This window comes from Cynocephalus volans, chromosome 5, assembly GCF_027409185.1.
Source record: "Cynocephalus volans isolate mCynVol1 chromosome 5, mCynVol1.pri, whole genome shotgun sequence".
NCBI lineage: Eukaryota > Metazoa > Chordata > Mammalia > Dermoptera > Cynocephalidae > Cynocephalus > Cynocephalus volans.
The window spans coordinates 106,937,546-106,957,044 of NC_084464.1; the positions used below are offsets into that span (position 1 = coordinate 106,937,546).

At 35.7% G+C, this 19,499-nt stretch overlaps 1 pseudogene; it reads left to right on the plus strand.

Annotated features, from left to right (window-relative positions):
- Positions 1-7,798: 7,798 nt before the first annotated feature.
- Positions 7,799-8,559, plus strand: LOC134379116 (small ribosomal subunit protein eS4-like; annotated as a pseudogene).
- The last annotated feature ends 10,940 nt before the right edge of the window (positions 8,560-19,499 follow it).

Genomic DNA, 19,499 nt, shown 5'->3' on the forward strand with positions numbered 1-19,499 from the left:
TCTACCACAACTTGAGTGTCCATTCACCTGGATTTATTTGGGGTTTTTTTTTCCAGTTTTTATCAATTATAAATAAAGCTGATACGAGCATTCCTGTAGAAGTCTTTGTATAACAAATGCTTACATTTCTCTTGGGTAAATATTTAGAGCAGTGGGATGTCTGATTCATTTTGTAGGAGTATATTTAACCTTTATAAAATAAAAAACTGCCAAAGTATTTCCCTAAATGTTTACATCATTTGTATTACAAACATAAGTGTATGAGAATTCTACTTGGTTTACATCCTAGCCAATAGTTGGTATGGTCAATCTCTTTAAATTTTTATCTTTCTAATTGGTATTACATTGTTGGTTTAATTTTTAGTTCCCCAATGACTAATGATGTTGAGTAGCTTTATCATTTGTTGATTTGCCATCTGCATATCTTCTTTTTGTAAAATCTTTTGCCTATATTTAATTGGGTTGTCTGCTGTATATATTTTCTATATGCAAGTTTTTTTAGTCACATATGTGATTTGCAAATGTGGGCTGTCTTTTCATTCTCTTAATAGTGCCTTGAAGAACAGAGGTTCTTAATTTTGCTGAAACTCAATTTCAGTATTTCCTTTATGCATCATGCTTTTGGTGTTGTTTCTAAAAAATCTTTGCCTAACCCAAAGACACAGATTTTCTTCCATGTTTTATTCTAGAACTGTTATAGTTTTAGGTGACACATTTAGGTCTATGATCTGAGTAAATTGTTGTATATCGTATAAAGCATTGATGAATTTCATTGTTTTGCATATTCAATTGTTCCAGCATATGTATTGAAAATACAATCCTTTCTCCACTGAACCACATTATAAGGCTTTTATTTTTACTTTAAAAGGGAAACTATGCATGGTGGTACCTACTACTATATATTACAAAACTTTCTAAGTGGAAAAAATGACTTACTGAGAATATGAATTGCCTTAAAGTAGGGCACGAACGAGAAAGAACGACCAGAAGTCCTCAAATGGATTAGGACTGTTACAGCAGAGAATCTCCTACTTGTTAATCCTTACACTAAGACTGGTATTTTTGTCTGAAATAAATTAACTTTCTGGAAGCAAGGATTGAATTAGATAATCCTATCCTATCCCAGGGATTCTGAGATTCTAGAAAGATTGGGGAGTGGATGCCCCTTATTAACTGCAGTCAGCCTATATCCGTAGAATTTAGGATACTGTGTTTTGTTACGCTCAACTTGAAAATTATTATATCTTCAAAATTAAATTTATTAAGGTTCATATTTGAGAAAAATCTGTTTATTTGCATTTTGGTATCTATATATTGCTTATTAAATATGATGGGGTTGATATGAAATAGAGCTCAAATACCAAGAGAAGTAAAGATTGTTTTGATAATAATTAGTGTTGCCAGATTGAAAGCTTATGCACATGTGATTCCTTTTAGGCTCAAGGTTCATTAATCACTTACGTTTAGTGAGTCTCTCCTGAGAGATGCTGCCATGTGTTAAATAAATATTATGCAAAATTTTAAAACTAATACTTTCCTTCAAAACTGAGCTCAATTCATCCTTTAGGAACATGTGCACAACCTAAAGGTATAATCAGAACTCCCAGGATTAACTGGAAACAATTCTAATATGTTCTGTGTGAGCTGTCAAGGGAATCCCCTCTGTGCTTGTCCAGGGATTTGCTGCCATCTTTATTGTCTAAAAGAGAAACAGGTATATCATATTCTGATATCTGAAGCCTATGCTCATGATCCAGTCATTTACAGCAAGTAATTAGTCTAGTCATCTACTCCAAAAAAGCAAATGTGCCTGAGAAATAAATAAAATTAAGCTCCACACACATCATACATCATGCGTTCTTAAACTAGAATTGACAGCCCTCACCTCTCAGAAGCTCCACAAAAAAGCCATAAAACAGCTGAAAAATACTAAATGTTGTGCTTAGGAGAAAGTGTCTATACCATAATCAGATATTTAGCAAGTTCCTAAGTGGGCAAGGTTAAGAAACACCAAGAGTTAAGGGGCGGTAAAGATTGTTTTATTAGATGGCCTTCTTGTGGCTTTATTCAATCCATGCTCTACCAAGGATTTTTCACTTTTACATTGTGATCATAATATAAAGTGAATGGCAACATAACATTGCATAATATTGTTGTCTCATGATTTACCTAACCTCATATATTTTCATTTTGTATCCTTTGTTATTTTTCTGGTGCAAATAATTTTTATCATGTGTATTTTATGTCTACATTTTGGTGTAACTCCTAAAAGTTGACTAACTCTAAATGAATATTTTCTTCAGCTCAGTTACAATTGAAATGTTTTAAACAAAATCTTTATTTTAATAAAAGGAGAACTGCTTTACAGAGTGTACATGTCTGACCCTCTTTCCAGAATCCATTTTGGTGAAACAACTTAACAGATGACCTATCTAGACATCACCCAGGTTGTTCCCCTGGGCTTCCGGCACACTGCCAAGTGAGGAACTTCCCTGACTTTAGAGGGCCAGCTCAGCCAATTTAGCTCTATTTCAGGAAAGGTAGACATTAAAGTTTGCAATCAATGGAAGAGAGTGCTTCCAAGTCCACAATGCTCTTGGGAAAGGATGACAGCAGGTGCCCAGCAAGATAATACTGCTTTCGTTACCCCGGTTCTGATGAGCAAAAGGAAGTATTCAGTATAGGACTTGGATACAACTCTGTGACTTGGATACAATGGGCAAGGCTTTGAGTAAATGTATAAAAGTGAAAAGTCACACCAGGCCACGGGTCAAGATCATGTGACCCAGCTGAATCCAGTACATATGGAAATAACAAGGTAACAACAGGTACTAAGTGTCATGCAATTGGCTTGAGCTACACACATGAGCAAAACATGGCTTCTCCATGCTGGAGGTTCATCATTTAGTGAGGGAGACAGAAAATGAAAATAAATGACACTTTAGGAAGACTGCTATAATCTCAAGTGCTATTGGCGAAGAACTTGAAAAACGGTTTACCAAAAGTACGAATGCAAATAATTTTTAAATATATAAAATTTTTGAACTTTATTGCAATGGAATTTGAATTAATTGGTTGCTGGGCAGCAGTAATAACCTGACCTTCTCCCTAAAAGAGATCTTGGTTAAAAGCCACCACCAGAAACATCTCCAGAACTTAGACTTTCATAACAACACTCTTCAGCCATCTAAATACATAGCATACCAATTGTGTATGCCGGCTTTTCTCTCTTTACTTTCCTTTGGTGTATCTAATAAAAAAAATGTGGATCCTTCCTGTGAGAAGTCTGGGGATCCCTGTTAGACCAAATACGTTAAAATGCCTATTCCTATAAGATTTCATGCCTTATTAGAGCAAAGACTATGCTTTATTTATCTTTATGTACTATGCCTCCTAGCACAATAACTGACAATTTCAGTGTACAGTAAATAATTTTTGAATAAATGAATGAATGAATTTATACATGGATTTCTTCCCCAGAATATAATGTTGCATAAAGCTACCAAATGTATAATTAATTTGTATAGTAAGGGATTTCTTTGTATTTTTAGATGTGTGCATATGTGTGTGTAGCTTACTAGAAAGACATGGATATAGTCTTTGTTATAAAAAACCTAGGCCTAAATTATTAATGAAAATTGTATTCATTTAAGAATACAAGATCTCGCGCGTACGCTTTACTGTAAGCTATCCTGCTACATTAAAAATCTCTGTATAAATAGAGTTCATTAAATGATAGTTATTTCCACTTATTTGGAATTTAAACAATGGAAATATTAATGCAGACTTAAATCATGCCATTTATGCACAACAGCAAATCTATAAAAATAAATTAACCTGAACATTACTGTTTTAGTATAAAAAAAGTTCTAGTCTTAAGATGAGAGAGTTGAGTGGAGATTTGGGCGGCTGCCTGGCGCTATACCACAACTTGCTACGCTAAAGATTCAAATTTGAAAATATCAACAAAGTATTAATTGAAATAAGTTTTTCTGTTAGTACAGATAACGTTCTCTTTGGATAATATGATTTTCTATCAATAGAGCATATGGAATTTTAGTAAAAATAAACATAAATATTTGGAAATTACATTTTGTTAAATAGTTTGAATATATTTTTAAGCAAAGTATGTTTAAATTTATTTATCACTGTTATTAAGCAAAAGCAGTGCTCTTAAATTTGAAAATCATGTGTAAAATATTAGCCTAGAAAAAAATTTATTGTAATAGAATTTTGCCAGATACTTAACCAAAGTGATAGTACCTCTAGCTTAATGCTTGCCGAGAGGGCACATAAATTACAGTTAACAAAACAATGTGGAGCTGAGATTATCATTCTTAGAAAGCTGATTGAATATGGGCTTGTCTTCTGGATGCTTCAATACTCAAATATCCATTTACCTAAAAGAATATCATGAAGTTTAAAACTCAACGCATTTAAAACAGTAGATATGCCAAATGTTATCACATTAATCCTTTACTAATTAGACTCTGAAGAAAAGAGAAGATGCAGTCTGCTGCCTATTTGTGTGATTTATTTTATATTTAACAAACTCAAGGTTGGTATGCTTCACCTCTTGAACATGCGTATGCAGTACAAAGACATGATATTGACAAAAACAATGCAGAGATTCATTACCTCTTTTACAAAAAGGATCCTTTGAGTTCTGAAATTAAACTATCACCTGGTTCCCTCTAGCAGCTACTTTTCTGTAACCTCCCCCCCTCTCTCTCCCTCTCTCTCTTTCCTCCCATTCCCACCTTCCTCTCTCTTCCCTGTCAAACCACCACCAATGGCTAATGAGTGGCCTACATTTTCTCTTCTGCTTTGGGAGAAAGGGCGAAAGTTCTGAGATTAAGTGTTCTGTTTCTCTCAGAAACCCTGAATGGTTGCCTGCCTATAGGGGCTCTACTTGCTTACCTGGTAAAATTGGCCAATTCTTAAAGATGAGTGTTTTCTTGACCTCTTTGTTCAATTTCTCACATTTCCTTTCTAGTTGTCAGGCATTTGGCATTTCTCAACTAAGACTAAATGTAAAGTGAGAAATGCAACTGTTAAAATACAAAAAAATTATTTTTTTTCTTTTTTGTTTTTTTTTTTTATCAAATGTGATGTGAAAGTAGAGCCCTAGGGCCCTAGGATACCAAATAATTTTCAGTAAATGCTTCACTGTAGTACATATTAACAGTTGGATATCACATCCACATTCTGCCAATTTCTAGTTGCTGAGGCAGGAAAGGGAAGGAGGTGCTGAGATTATAGTAGAGTACTCATCAGTGGGTTCAGAGCTCCTGCTGAGCTGGCCACTGGGTCCCCTGCTCTTTAGGACAGCTGGTGGCAAGTCCCTGCAATCAGAAGCCATCACTAACAGAAAGACTCTACAGTCATTTTAATCAGTCTTTGGCAAAGCTAGCAGTAAATGCACTAAGTGGATATGTTTTTTCCTAGAAATTGTCACTGTGGCTTTAGTATTTTGCTTAAACTGAGGCAGCATGATACAATGTAGAATTGGTGATGACAGAATCAAGAATGCTACTGGTTCTGAGACTGGTTTTATTCTATAAAGTTACTCTGATTCCTGATCCAGGGAACAACATTGTTAATGATTCACAAGGTAGACATACAGAAGGCATATACAGTTACGTCTAAAGCATTATTTAGGTGGACCCTAAAATACTTCACAGTAAAGAGTTAAGAAATGTGGTATTTTATATTTAATTGAAGCAAAATGTGCAAAGTTCAATACGTCTAATTTTTTATTTATTTTATTTATTTTTTTTTAGTTACATGTGTAGGCAATTTAGAATATCTAATGATTCTGTAAGGCTCTAATAAAAACCAACAGTCCCATCCTCCTCTGCTCCCCACTCTACTCCATAACAGCAAAGTGTTTTCTTTCTCTTAGCTAGTTAGTTATGTATTTGGATATTGGCCCCGTTATTTTAATGTAACATGTTTATAATACTGCATCATGATTTTTTTCCAGTTTCCGTATTTTCTATTGACGTCCTATTATGGAAGATGAGGAGGCAGTTCTCCCACACTTCTGCTCTCACTCACTTCCCCTCCATCTATCTTTCAAATGTAATTATATCATACTTTTGGTTAAATCATATTTATAATATTATTATTACTATGCAAATGATACTCACAGATGAGCCACGATATGTTGCAGAATTACATTTCCTGAGTTGTGCGAGGTTTTCTTCCCCCTGGAGGTTCACAATTACCTCAGTTTCCCCATTATCTGATTTTTCTATGAAATCATCATTAATTTTTCTCCTTAAATGTTAATCTTGATTCTCATGAACAAAAGGTAATCTGTCCATTTTTCAAACTGAAAACTCATTTTCTGCTCTTAAAGAAAACTTACAAAATATACAAAAAAATAAAAAGCATAATTCTGTGAGTACCCATGTACCCACTCCTCAGTTTATAAAATAAGAAATTATGTAAAATCCTCATGTTCCTTCCACCCATGTAAATCTTAGCCCAAATTGAATGTTCGTGATTCCTATTTATTGTTTTATATTTTTTTCACATAAATATGTACACCAAAACAAAATGTATTATAGTATGGGATATTTTAAAAGATTTTAGAACTATTACAATACTGTTAAAATTCTTTATACTTCTTTTTTTCATTTGACATTTTCTTGTTCATGAGATTCGTTTATGTTGACACGTAATTCTAATTCACAGACTTTCACTGCTCTACAGCATAACCATTACATTAAACATGCATGGCTAGTGGTAAACATAAAGCTGTTTTGTTTTTGTCTTTTAATGTCACTTTAAGTCCTCTGTGTGATTCTACTACTTCCCCTGGCAAAAAAAAGGTGGATAATTCAGATGGAGCCTAGATTTAACGTGTACTTTGAGAAATCTAAGTCACAAAACAGTCTAAATTCACAGTTTTAAAGGTCCAGTCTTGTGTGATAATCAAAGTCCAAGTTTGATTTAGAATTTAGATTTCTCTCTCCCTTGGCTTGTCTTACACAAAAAAGAAGCTTGCAGCTACTTGGAGAAGGGTGTGGCACCTGCTTATCCTCTGACTCTTTCTTTCTTAACTCTCTGGAGTTAGGGAAACTATCTTTCCAACACTAGGTTGGAAGGGTAAGTCCAAGAGAATTGCAAAGATGCTCACCCAAACATTTCTGAATAATCGAGCCAAAACCAGCAACTTCAACTTCTAGGCTTTATATGATTACAATAACCCCTATTTGTTGCAGCCATAGTTAAATGACGTTTAGTGTTACTTGCAACCAAGTACATTTCAAACAATATACTCTTTTAATGTTATTAGAATGAATTATCTGCATCTGATGTGATAATCATGTCCGGCTTTTTTTCTTTCTTCTATTTTAATCTGTTACTATGGTGTAGTTCTTAAAGGTTTTCTGTTGATAAAATACCTTTGCATTTCTGTGATAAACCCAATTAGTGTGTGTCTGTATATAAATATATATATTATTTACTCTTGACATAATTTTCCCCTAAAACTCTGATTAGATATGTAATGAATATTCTTATTTCATCTCTTTATTTTTCAAAATTTCCACATTCTCCACTCTGTGGGTTTTTTTATGAGATGACTTTTTATTTTTTAATTTATTTTTCATTCATTTTTATTTTTTTTAATTTTTATTGAATCAAAATTGATTATACATATTTTTGGGGTTCTGTCCACCAGCTTACTAATTCTCTTTCTACCCATGTCTAATTATTGTTTATCCAGTACATTGAACTTCTAACAAATTTTCAAAATTCTCTTCGGTTTTTTAAAATCCATGGTCCCAAGAAACATCTGAAGCAGGGAGCAGCTCCAAAGCATTGCATGCTGGATGAATTGACTGGTGTGTTTGCTCCTCTTCCATCCACCAGTCCTCACAAGCTGAGAGAATGTCTCTCTCTCATCGTTTTCCTAAGGAACAGACTTAAGACTGCCCTGACAGGAGAAGAAGTAATGAAGATTTGCATGCAGTGGTTCGTTAAGATTGATGGCAAGGGCTGAACTGATATAACCTACCCTGCTGTTTTTATGGATGTCATCAGCATTGGGAACATTAGAGAGAATTTTCACCTTATCTGTGACACAAAGGTCACTTTGCTGTTCATCACATTACTCCTGAGGAGACCAAGTACAAGTCGTGCAAAGTGAGAGAGATCTTTGTGGGCACAGAAGGAATCCCTCACCTGGTGACCCATTATGCTTGCACCATCTGCTACCCTGATCCCCTCATCAAAGTGAACAACACTATTCAGATCGATTTGGAGACTGGCAAGATCACCGATTTCATCAAGTTTGACACTGGTAACCTTTTTATGGCGACCAGAGGTGCTAACCTAGGAAGAATTGGTGTGATCACGAACAGAGAGAGACATCCTGGCTCTTTCAATGTGGTTCATGTGAAAGATGCCAATAGCAATAGCTTTGCCACGCAGATCTCCAACATTTTCATTATTGGCAAAGGCGATTAACGATAGATTTCTCTTCCCCAAGGAAAAGCTATCCACCTCACCACTGCTGAAGAGACTGGCAGCCAAAGAGAGCAGTGAGAGAAATGGTCTCTAGGAGACATACTAGAAATGTCTTTGTACTTAATTAAAAACAATACAGCATGATTAAAATAAATTTTAAAAATCTGTCTTCTTAATTTTTATAGTCTCTTGGTCCTTAGTTCTTAATACACCCTTTCATCTATTTAAATATATTAAACACATTTATTCTACATCTCATAACTAAAATTTCAGAATGTGCAGATGTTTCTGAGATGCTTCTGCACCTTGTTATTTCATTACTCTTAATCCTGTTATCTTTTTCTTCATGTGATAAGTGATTTTTGATTATGAATTCATGCTCCTCAGAACTTTAAGTTAAGGAATTATTTGAGCCTGGATAAAAAGTTTGTTTTGCCAGAGAAGAGTTGATCCTAAGGCCCTGAACCTAATCTTAGTTTATTAATGTCCAGCAATATATCAGGATTTTAGCTGTCCATCGAACTTTCAGATTTAACGTTAGAAGGTCAAAATTTCTCATTTCCATGTTATGTTCCTTGAACTGAAATTTTATACTTTTTTTTCCCTTTTTTTTCATATCCTCATTTCTCACCTGATTGTTAATCCTGACAGATCAAACCCAAAGTTTCAAAATCCAAAAGTAGCATGAAATGATTTTTCTTATGGGAGAAAGATATTCAATCCTCTGATTCTACATTTCAAGCTGTGTGTGGAAGATAACTGATATACTTTCTGATAGCTTTCAGGTATTGATATTGAATGCAGTTATATCTAACAGTTTTATAATCTTCAAAAGTTCCTGTTTCATTTACTTCTTACAGGATATTTGTCTTAATGTCCAGCATCTGTCATTTTGGGGAAAGTTTCAACTCAAATGTTGAAGAACTAAACTGTATTTATAGGTGGCAATGGGTGAGCTGAATAATTAATATTATGTCATATTAAAACCCTAATTAAAAATCAAATGCTGAAAATAATGACAGTAATGCATAATATTGATGAAAAACAGAGGTTGGCCTGAGAATGAAACAGTTCAAAAAGCAATATTTCTATCACTTTTTTCTATTTCCATATATGTGTATATATATATATATATATATATATATATATATGTATATATATATATATGTATATATATATATATATATATAATTGTACCATTCTGTACTTCTCCATAAGTCATGTAAAACTTGCTTTTTGAAAATTTAAAACCTCATTGTTTATAAAAATAATATTATTACTTTACTTTATAGATCTTAAATAAAGTTGAAACCATTGAGTATAATATTCAAAGAAATAGCTTACAAAACACAAAATCCTGAAACTCAACTGTCCCAGTTGACAATGTGTGAGGTAATTATTTGTGGTTTAGGTGTCACCAGGATAGGTAGTCGGCAGCTAAGAATGCACGATTCTGTAAAATCAGCCTGCTTGAGCTCAATCCCTACTGGCTGTGTGACCCTCAGCAAGGCCCTAAATCCCTCTAAGCTTCATTACCCACATCTGGTAAATGTGAATAATCATAGTACCTACATCAGAAAGTTGCTGTGAAGCTTTCAGGATGTAATGTTTTGAAATGCTCAGGCAAGATCCTAGCACAACCAAGTGGCCAAATGGACCCTCATCTTCTCAGGCCCTAAAAAAGTGAGGATTTTCAGGGGCCAGGCTGAGAAAACAAGCCTAAATTCGGAAACAGAAGCTAGTGCTTTAGACCACACCACATTTATGTCACCAACAGCGTTCAAATATCTTCTCTGGGTGGTTTATCTTTCAAACAGCTTTAGCAGAGTGCAAGCAAAGAAAATTGACTATAGGCCGTGGAAGTGAGGAGAGTTTACCACGCATCCAATCACCTTCTCTGTCATTTTATTCCTTGCACAATATTTTGAGTGATCAAGGGGAGTTGATGATTAAACACATTGCTTTTGTGTCACACAGACCCAGTTTCTCATGGACCAGATTTGGTCACTTAATGTTTGCTGACCTAGAGCAAGTCTGACTTCATAGCACAGAACCTGGAGCAAAACAAAAATTCAATAAAAATTAGTTACAATTTATTATTATTATCATTAAGTTTACATGAAGATTGAATAATTTAAGAATTGATACAGTTTTTCTTAATGCAAACAAGAAATTTCATATGAAAAATAACTTAACCCAGTTGCAAATTTAGCTACGTCATCTAGCATAACCCCTCAATGTTTGTCTGGTCCTCATCATGTCAGAAGTGCTTGAATTATGAGCTCATTGTATTTGTTATAGAGGATGTATTCTTTTTTCAAATGGCTTTTTAATTTAATATTTCATTTTATTCTTATAATTTCCCTATGTAGCAGGACAAAAATTATTGCCATTATACTTCACAAATAAGAACACTAACGCATCAAGTGGCTGAGAGACTTGACTAAAATCACAAAGCCCCAGTGTAGCAAAAGTGTAGGGAGAAAGAAGACCAAAACATCAGGGCTCCGGGTCTAGCCCCACCTCTAATGAACTTGTCTTTATATGCACAACAGGTATAAAATTACTCGAGCTACCTAAAGCCCCCATAGTATCATTCTGAGAATCAAGGACAATAATATGTAAAATGTAAAAGAAAGTACCTTCAAACCCACACAGTTCCAGACAAATTAAAGCTGATGTTAAGAAATGTGAAAATCATGTTATGCAGATTAGGCCAAATCTAGCTCTAGCTTCTACGTAAAAGAAATAAGATGACCATTCTATACCACTCTGTGAGAAAAGTGACAGAAAAATCTTGTATGATAGGAAACAAATTTTATATTTCCTAAGGAAAGGAAATATTATTTCCTACTGAGAGAGAAAAGACCTCTTACAGAAGAATATGGTAAAAGTAATGAACTTTATTTTTTTATTTTTATTTTTTTTAACTTTTATTCTGTCGATATACATTGAGGTTGATTATTGTTGCCCATTACCACAACCTCCCTCACTCCCCCCTCTCCTCCTTCCCCCCCAACAATGTCCTTTCTGTTTGCTTGTCGTATCCACTTCAAGTAATTGTGGTTGTTATATCTTCTCCCCCCCCCCGTTTTTTTTTTTGTGTGTGTGTGTGTGTGTGTGTGTGTGTGTGTGAATTTATGTATTAATTTTTAGCTCCCACCAATAAGTGAGAACATGTGGTATTTCTCTTTCTGTGCCCGACTCGTTTCACTTAATATAATTCTCTCAAGGTCCATCCATGTTGTTGCAAATGGCAGTATTTCATTCGTTTTTATAGCTGAGTAGTATTCCATTGTGTAGATGTACCACATTTTCCGTATCCACTCATCCAATGATGGACATTTGAGCTGGTTCCAACTCTTGGCTATTGTAAAGAGTGCTGCGATGAACATTGGGGAACAGGTATACCTTCGACTTGATGATTTCCATTCCTCTGGGTATATTCCCAGCAGTGGGATAGCTTTAAATCAGGACATTTGAGTTTAAATCCTGCCTTTGGCAGCAAGTAACTGTCCAGCTTTTCTTAAATTCTTAAAAAATGTGGACCTCAGTTTACTTCGTGTAAAGTGAAGTTAGACTAGAAAATATTGAAGGACTTTTTCAGCTCTGACATTTTCCATTGCTATAAACTGCTTTCTAAGTGATGCGCTTTTGTGAAATTGCTAAATCCCCTACCACCTCACCCTAAAACAATTCGCCTCAGTTGAATTGTGTTTCCCATAAATGGAATATCTTAATAATGGAATTTTCCAGTTAACTGAGAATTAAGTTTATCTCAGTTTCTTATCTTTTCAAATGCCTCCTTTTGCTATTTTTTGTTTTTGCTAAGTCCCTTTTCACATATTTGTCTTGCACTACTATCTCTGAAACTCCCCTTCTCTAGTCCTCCCTTTTCTTTTTAAATTCCTCACCACCTTCTTGCATTTGGGGCCATAGAGTTTCAGCACTATCCCTGTTTTACCAACCAAATAATCACAACATTTTCAATACTCCATATTTTTGCAGCATAAGAGAACCAATATCAGAAATTTCTCTGGAGTCTGTGATAGGCATAATAATGGCTTCTTCAAAGATGTTCACATCCTAACCCCCAGAACCTGTGCATATGTTACCTTACATAGCAAAAGGGATTTTACAGATGTGAATAAATTAAGGATCTTGAGGTAGGATGATTAGCTTAGATTATCCAGCTGGGCCCAATGTAATCACAAGGGTCCTTATGATGGAATGAGGGAGGCAGGAGAGTCAGAGTCAGAAAAGATGTGAAGACAGAAGCAGAGGACAGAGAAAGGGCTTTGAAGAAGCTACACAGCTTTGAAGATGTTGTGAGGGGCCACGAGCCAAGAAATGAAGGCACACTCTAGAAGCTGGAAAAGGCAGGAAATGGGTTCACTCTAGAGTGTCCCAAAAAACTCACACATTCTGACACCTTGATTTTAGCCCAGTAATACCCATTTCAGACTTATGACCCGCAGAAGTATAAAATGGTAAATTTGTATCATTTTGTTAAGCCACCAAGTTTGTGTTAATTTGTTAAGCAAAAAATAGGAAACTGATACAAAGCTGCCTGCACATCCCACTCATTTGATTCATTTGTAAATTGAATATTGGTCTAACTGCTAGTTCCTAGAAGACCTTAAGAAGCTATGTATATTTTGAAAATTTTCAGAGTGCTTCAACCCCAATGCTACTTATTGAGGTAAAACAAAGAGCAGTGTTCTATATCACAATGCAGACTGCACTGCATTTACATTCTCATTAATCTACTGCTTCATAATCGATGTCCTCAGGTAATTACAACGAGCTAGCTTATACAAGATTTCTAGATAATGTTTAACTTTGCAGCCCTGAGATTATGTGATTATATTGTAAAAACAAATTAGAAATCACTCAAACATATCAACTCATGTCTTTTTACCTGAAGTGTACTCTGTCTGACTCTGATTAACAGAATAAATCATCTTAAATCCATTATCTAATATACTTCTAAGGTTCTCTGAATTACTGATTATTATTATCTGGATATTTCTATAGGTGAGACTATTTTTTAAATCCTTTCTGTCCTAAATACTCATGCAGGACTTGAGAAGCAACCTCTCCCCCACTTCGAACCATATTCTAAGAAATATACTCCTATCCTTCATGGAAACACCCTGTTTCTAGATTTCTTAATAACGGGGAATGGGAAATGGCCAATATGTAAATAATAGAGTTAGTCACGGATGATTACTGAGGCATACATGGAGGAAAACAGCTCAGTAGCTTTCCTTGAACATGTAATGTATCACAAAGAAAAAGAGTTAGCCAAACTGAGAAACAGAAAGGGAAAAAAAGAAAAACTTTATAAACAGAAAATATGCATGAATAAGGCACCCAAGGTGTCTTTACAGCTTTATGGTATATTCACAGTATTATACACAGCCACATATTTCAGAAGCATTGGATCTAGGTCAATGGACCTAAAATATGAGGTTGGAAAGTAAAGGTAACCAAATCAGAAGAACTCCAGTATGTCAATGCTGGTAAATTTGGACTTTCTCCTACAGGACACAGAAAGCCAATTGAGAACTTTCAAAAGAGAAATAAATATGCTACTTTTAAACACTTGGTACCCTATGTGAATAAAAGATTTGAATGAGGTGGGTTTATTGTCAGGAGTCTAGTTTAGAGGTTGTTATAACACTTCTGTTGAAAATCACAAGGGTCAATGGTGACAGGTATGGAAGAGGGCAACATTTATTAATTGGACATGAAAGTGAAGTTGATGAAGAATCCCTCTTCCCACCACTACTGTCACCAAGTTTTAATATTTAGTGGTCACAAGAGCCAAGAAATAAGAGGAATAAAGGATGATAAATGGATAAAAGGATGGTAAATGGGTAAAAGGATGAAGATGGGTAAGAGCATTTGGCTTTTGGATAATTAATTCCCCAGACTCACTAAAGACCTGCAGGAGCTGGAAATAGTACTTAATCTCACTGAGCCTCAGTACTCTCATTTATAGAATGAATATTATAATCTGATAACTTATTAAGTTTTGTATGTCATATATATAAAGCACTTAGCATAATACCTATCCACAGATAAAGCTCACTTAAAAGTAGCTACTTTAGATGAAGTCATGGCAATAAGCAATACTACACAGGATCACACCAAAGGATAAAAAGAACAAAGCCGTAGGATCACATCCACATTTAAATGGTGGGCAATCCAAATGTCCATCATTGGATGAGTGGATACGGAAAATGTGGTATATCTACACAATGGAATACTACTCAGCTATAAAAACGAATGAAATACTGCCATTTGCAACAACATGGATGGACCTTGAGAGAATTATATTAAGTGAAACAAGTCAGGCACAGAAAGAGAAATACCACATGTTCTCACTTATTGGTGGGAGCTAAAAATAAATAAATAAATTCACACACACATACACACAAAAACCGGGGGGGGGGGGAAGAAGACATAACAACTACAATTCCTTGAAGTTGCTACGACAAGCAAACAGAAAGGACATTGTTGGGTGGGAGGGGGGAGACGGAGGAGGGAGGGAGGTTTCGGTAATGGGCCACAATAATCAACCACATTGTATATTGACAAAATAAAATTAAGGGAAAAAAAATAAAAATAAAAATAAATGGTGAGCAATCAAGAAGCCAAGAAGGACACAGAAAATAAAAATGTATGAAAGAGAGACAGAAACAGAGGCAAAGAGGAAAGAGAACCAGGGAAATGTCATGTTATGGAAATCGTAGGAGACATTCTTTCTTGGCTGTTTATCATGGACCAGTGAAGATTAAAGACTGTGACATAGGGTAGATCAATTGGATTTTCTCTCCTAAGTCTTCGAATCTCAGCATCATGGCTCAAAAATTGAAAAACTGAATTAAGTACCTATTCATTCTATACGTAATGACCCAACAAATTGTTGAGCAGACCCCACTTCTGTCTATTTGAGTTTACTTCCCAAGTATTCCAATTCATTTTGTGATATCTTTCCCTTAAGAGATTGCACATGTTGCTTTCAAGGAAAAAAAAAAACCTAATTGATATAGAAAGAAGAATATAATTACTCTCATTCCCTCATTTAGAGATAAAATAAGAATCTACAGATCTCCATTGGATTTGGCAATCAGAAGTAGCTAAAACCTAATTGCTGTTGGTTATAAAGAGTGTGAGAGGTCAGATAGTGAAGACAGTGAATGTGGGTTTCTCTTTGTAAAAAAAATAAATAAACTATGAAGAGAACAAGAAGAAGACAAACTAAGTTGTTAGAGGAAGACCTTTGTGTTTGGACTGTTTCTTTAAAGGTAAGAGACATAAACATGTTTATAATCCAGAAGAAGTCAATAGAGAGTGAGGTTTTGAGGATACAGGAGGGAGAGGACTGATAAAGAGAACAAGACAGGAAATAGGAAGATGAAGAGGGGGTAAAATTACAAAAGAACTTGAAAAAGTTCTTGAAAAAATAAAATTGAAAGATAATACTAATATTTCCATGAACTTTTAAAGTCCCCTCATATGTAATTTCTCAGATGCCCAGAGAAAGAAGGAGAAAATGTGGATTTTTGACCTGGAAGTTGGGATTTGTGATTAGATTGTTGTGGTCAAAAGAAGGTACAAAATAGAACCTATGATCTGAGTCTGATGAAACTTCAGGGTAGGAAAGAGAAGAAAAGGAGGAAAAGTATCACGGAGAAGGATTTGGAAGGGTGGCTGCTGCTGGTTGACAGAGAAAATGGAGGGATTTTGAAATTATTTAACATCAGTGTTATATTTGAGGATGAATAGTGTGTATACCAGAATGAGAATCTGAGAAATATGGAAACAGGTGATTATGGAAGAGTCAACTATGATTTGGAATGAACATTATAAAAGTTTCTAATGAGGATTAGATCCACAATGGAACACCAAGAACAGCAGGGACAGAGGTCATTGAATTTAAGTAAAGCCAAAATGTTAATACTAAATTGTTAGATGGATTTAAGTCTCTTAAGATTATGGCAGGGCTTTGAGAGAAGGAGAAGAAGCCAGCATCTATAAATGAGAGAGTGTGAATAATTGAGAGGTTGGTTGACAGAAAAAAAGGCAAATACTAGTGCTGCTAGATAAGAGGAACCACAGAGAAGAAAAAGGATTCTGCATAAGAATGGATGAATAAAGGGGTAGAAAGCAGCAGAAAGGAGCTAAGAAAATGCAAACTCACCCCTCAGAATCTACTTACAATAGGGGAGGAAATCAAAGAAGTGCAGAAAAAAGTAGACACATTTCTACATTTGATTAGATAAAAACTAGATGCAAATTAAGTAGGTTACATCATCATACAACTCAATATAGCTGTTAGTCATCTGAGATATTTTGGCTTTGGAGGTTTTTTTTGGTGTGTGTGATTATTCAAGATATGAAAATGATCATTCTTAGCAAAGTTTCTATTCTTTCCAAGACTTTTCTCAAGGGAAAAGTTTGGCAAGAATCTTTTCACAACACTTATGCCTCTGACCTCATAGAAGGTCAATTTTCTCACACACTGCCAGTCTTTATTATGCAAGAATGACTTGGGGTGTCTTGGCTCTTAGCATTCTCTTTTGGAAACCGCAATTTGTTTGGTTTACAGCAGCTGGCTTTAGGACTTGTTTATGCCTAGATATTTTACTACCAAAATACAACTATTTTACAGAACATAAAAAAAAATACTCACAGTATAGATAACATTTGGAGCTATAGTTTAATATAAATAAATAATTGCTAATGGCTATGACCCATGTGTGATGATCAAAATATATATTCTTTTTGTGTGTGTGTGACTGGTAAGGGGATCGTAACCCTTGGCTTGGTGTCGCCCACACCGCGCTCGGCCAGTGAGCGCACCGGCCATCCCTATATAGGATCCGAACCTGCGGCCTCGGCGCTCCCAGTGCCGCTGCGCTCCCAGCGCCGCACTCTCCCGAGTGAGCCACGGGGTCGGCCCCAAAATATATATTCTAATGGCAATAATAGTAAGAAATTCAAGTTTTAAAAATGAGACATACAATTTTTTTGTAAAGTATAAGGTATCATTTTCAAATATTATTGTTGATACTTATACAAAGTATTTGTTCTGAATTGGGACAGAATTAGTTAAAATATAAGCAGTTCTATACCATAAGCCCACCCAGTTGTTCCAGGAAGAAGTGTGCTTATTTTAAAAGAAAAAGAAAAAAAACACCAACTGTGTTATATAAAAGTCAAGAAAATTATACATATAGCCAAATAATGTTTAGCTTCCTCAAACAAATGTAAAATATTTCATATTAAAATGTTGTTTAAAAATTCAAAAAGAATACCATGTTAATTATATATTAATCTCTGAACCACTTTACTGAGTAGTAAATTCACCCAGAACCAAAGGTTTCAGTTTATTCAGTGAGATGCACTATTTTGTAAAGTTACCTTTTGGCAAAATTTCAGAGCTGTTACTACCCAGGAAATAAAATACGAGTACTACTTTACATCAAAAAAATTAAGTTCTTAAATTGATTCTTAAAGACATCTTCAAAAGACCTTGAGTTCCTGCATTGAGCCATATTTTTAGGGTTCTGTTAACATGTGTTGGGAAAATAGAGTAGTTTGGTCAGGGCCCTCGCCTCGGGTGCTGTTGGGTGTGGTTCAGCATGTCCATTGTAAGTAAAGTGTGTGTGTGTGTGTGTGTGTGTGTGTGCGTGTGCGTGTGCGTGTGCGTGTGTGTGTGTGGAGTTAGTGCGCATGTGTGCCAATGTGTCTTTTTAGTTTTGTTGCTATTTTTGTGTCATTCTTCAGAGAGAGAGAGAGTTTTAGTGAAGCAGGTGGGCAGGCGTCTGCCTCCGGGCGTCCACCCCACACAGCCATGCTTTCCAACCTATGGTTCCAAGGACCTGTTTGCCAGTTACCTAGCTCATAGACCTGCGTGTAAGGGGTCTGGGGACCCAGCCTGGTGTGTGAGGGGTCTGGGGACCCAGCCTGGCATGTGAAGGGTTTGTGACCCAGTCTGTGAACAGGCTTGAGGGGTCTGGGAGCTCCAGACCCAGCCCTAACTCAGCAATTGGCCCAGTCAGTGCAGGATTACCGGCAGGCAAAAGAGCCTGACAACTAGCGTGGTCCAGTAGTTTTACAATTGGCATCATGAACTGGATAAGTAGCTCTGCAATTGGCGCTGTGAGCAGGATTGCAGACATTAGCAGTAGTCACACACCATGTAACCCTAATATTAGTCATACTGATGTTTTTTAATAATTTTATAATGGCCTTTTAACTGTGTTATTTCTTGTCCCATTCTCAGCATCGTTTCTGGTCCCTTCTTCAATATATCTCCACGAGACAACCAAGGTGATCATCTGAAAATACAATTCTAACCATGTTATTCCCCTGCCTTAATATCTTCTATGCCCATGACCACCTGCCTTTTTCTCTGATTTCACCTCAAGTCACTCTGCCTAGCTCTCCAGCACTACCGTATTCCCTCCATCCACAGGGCCTCGGCATAAGGTATCCCTTCCTCACGAACTGCTCTGTCCCCTCTCCCTCATTCACTACCCTCTTCACCTATTTAACTGTTTCTATTTATCCTTTAGGTCTCAGCTCACAGTTTGTTGCCTCAGGGAAGTTTTCCCTGACATCTCATGCTCCACCAAGTTACCTTGTGAAATGTGCTGCTTTGCTAGCACTTATGACAGCTTCATTGATTCATGTCTCCCTCACAAGACTATAAGCTCCGTGAAACCAAGAACCATGTGTAATGTGCCCATCACTGTATTGTCTATATCTAGCTCAGCATATGACCTACAATTGTCCTTCAATATGTCTGGCTGAATGAATGAAGAAAACCATAAATGAAATGACATCATATAGAAACTTTCCTTTCATCAATACCTACTCTAAAATTTATACAATTTTAATATGAGGACTTAGAACATTTCTACATTTTTTAAAATCTGAAACTAACCACAAATAAAGGTGTTTTAGGGAAAATTGTGGAAAAATGTGTAATGGGCAAAAGA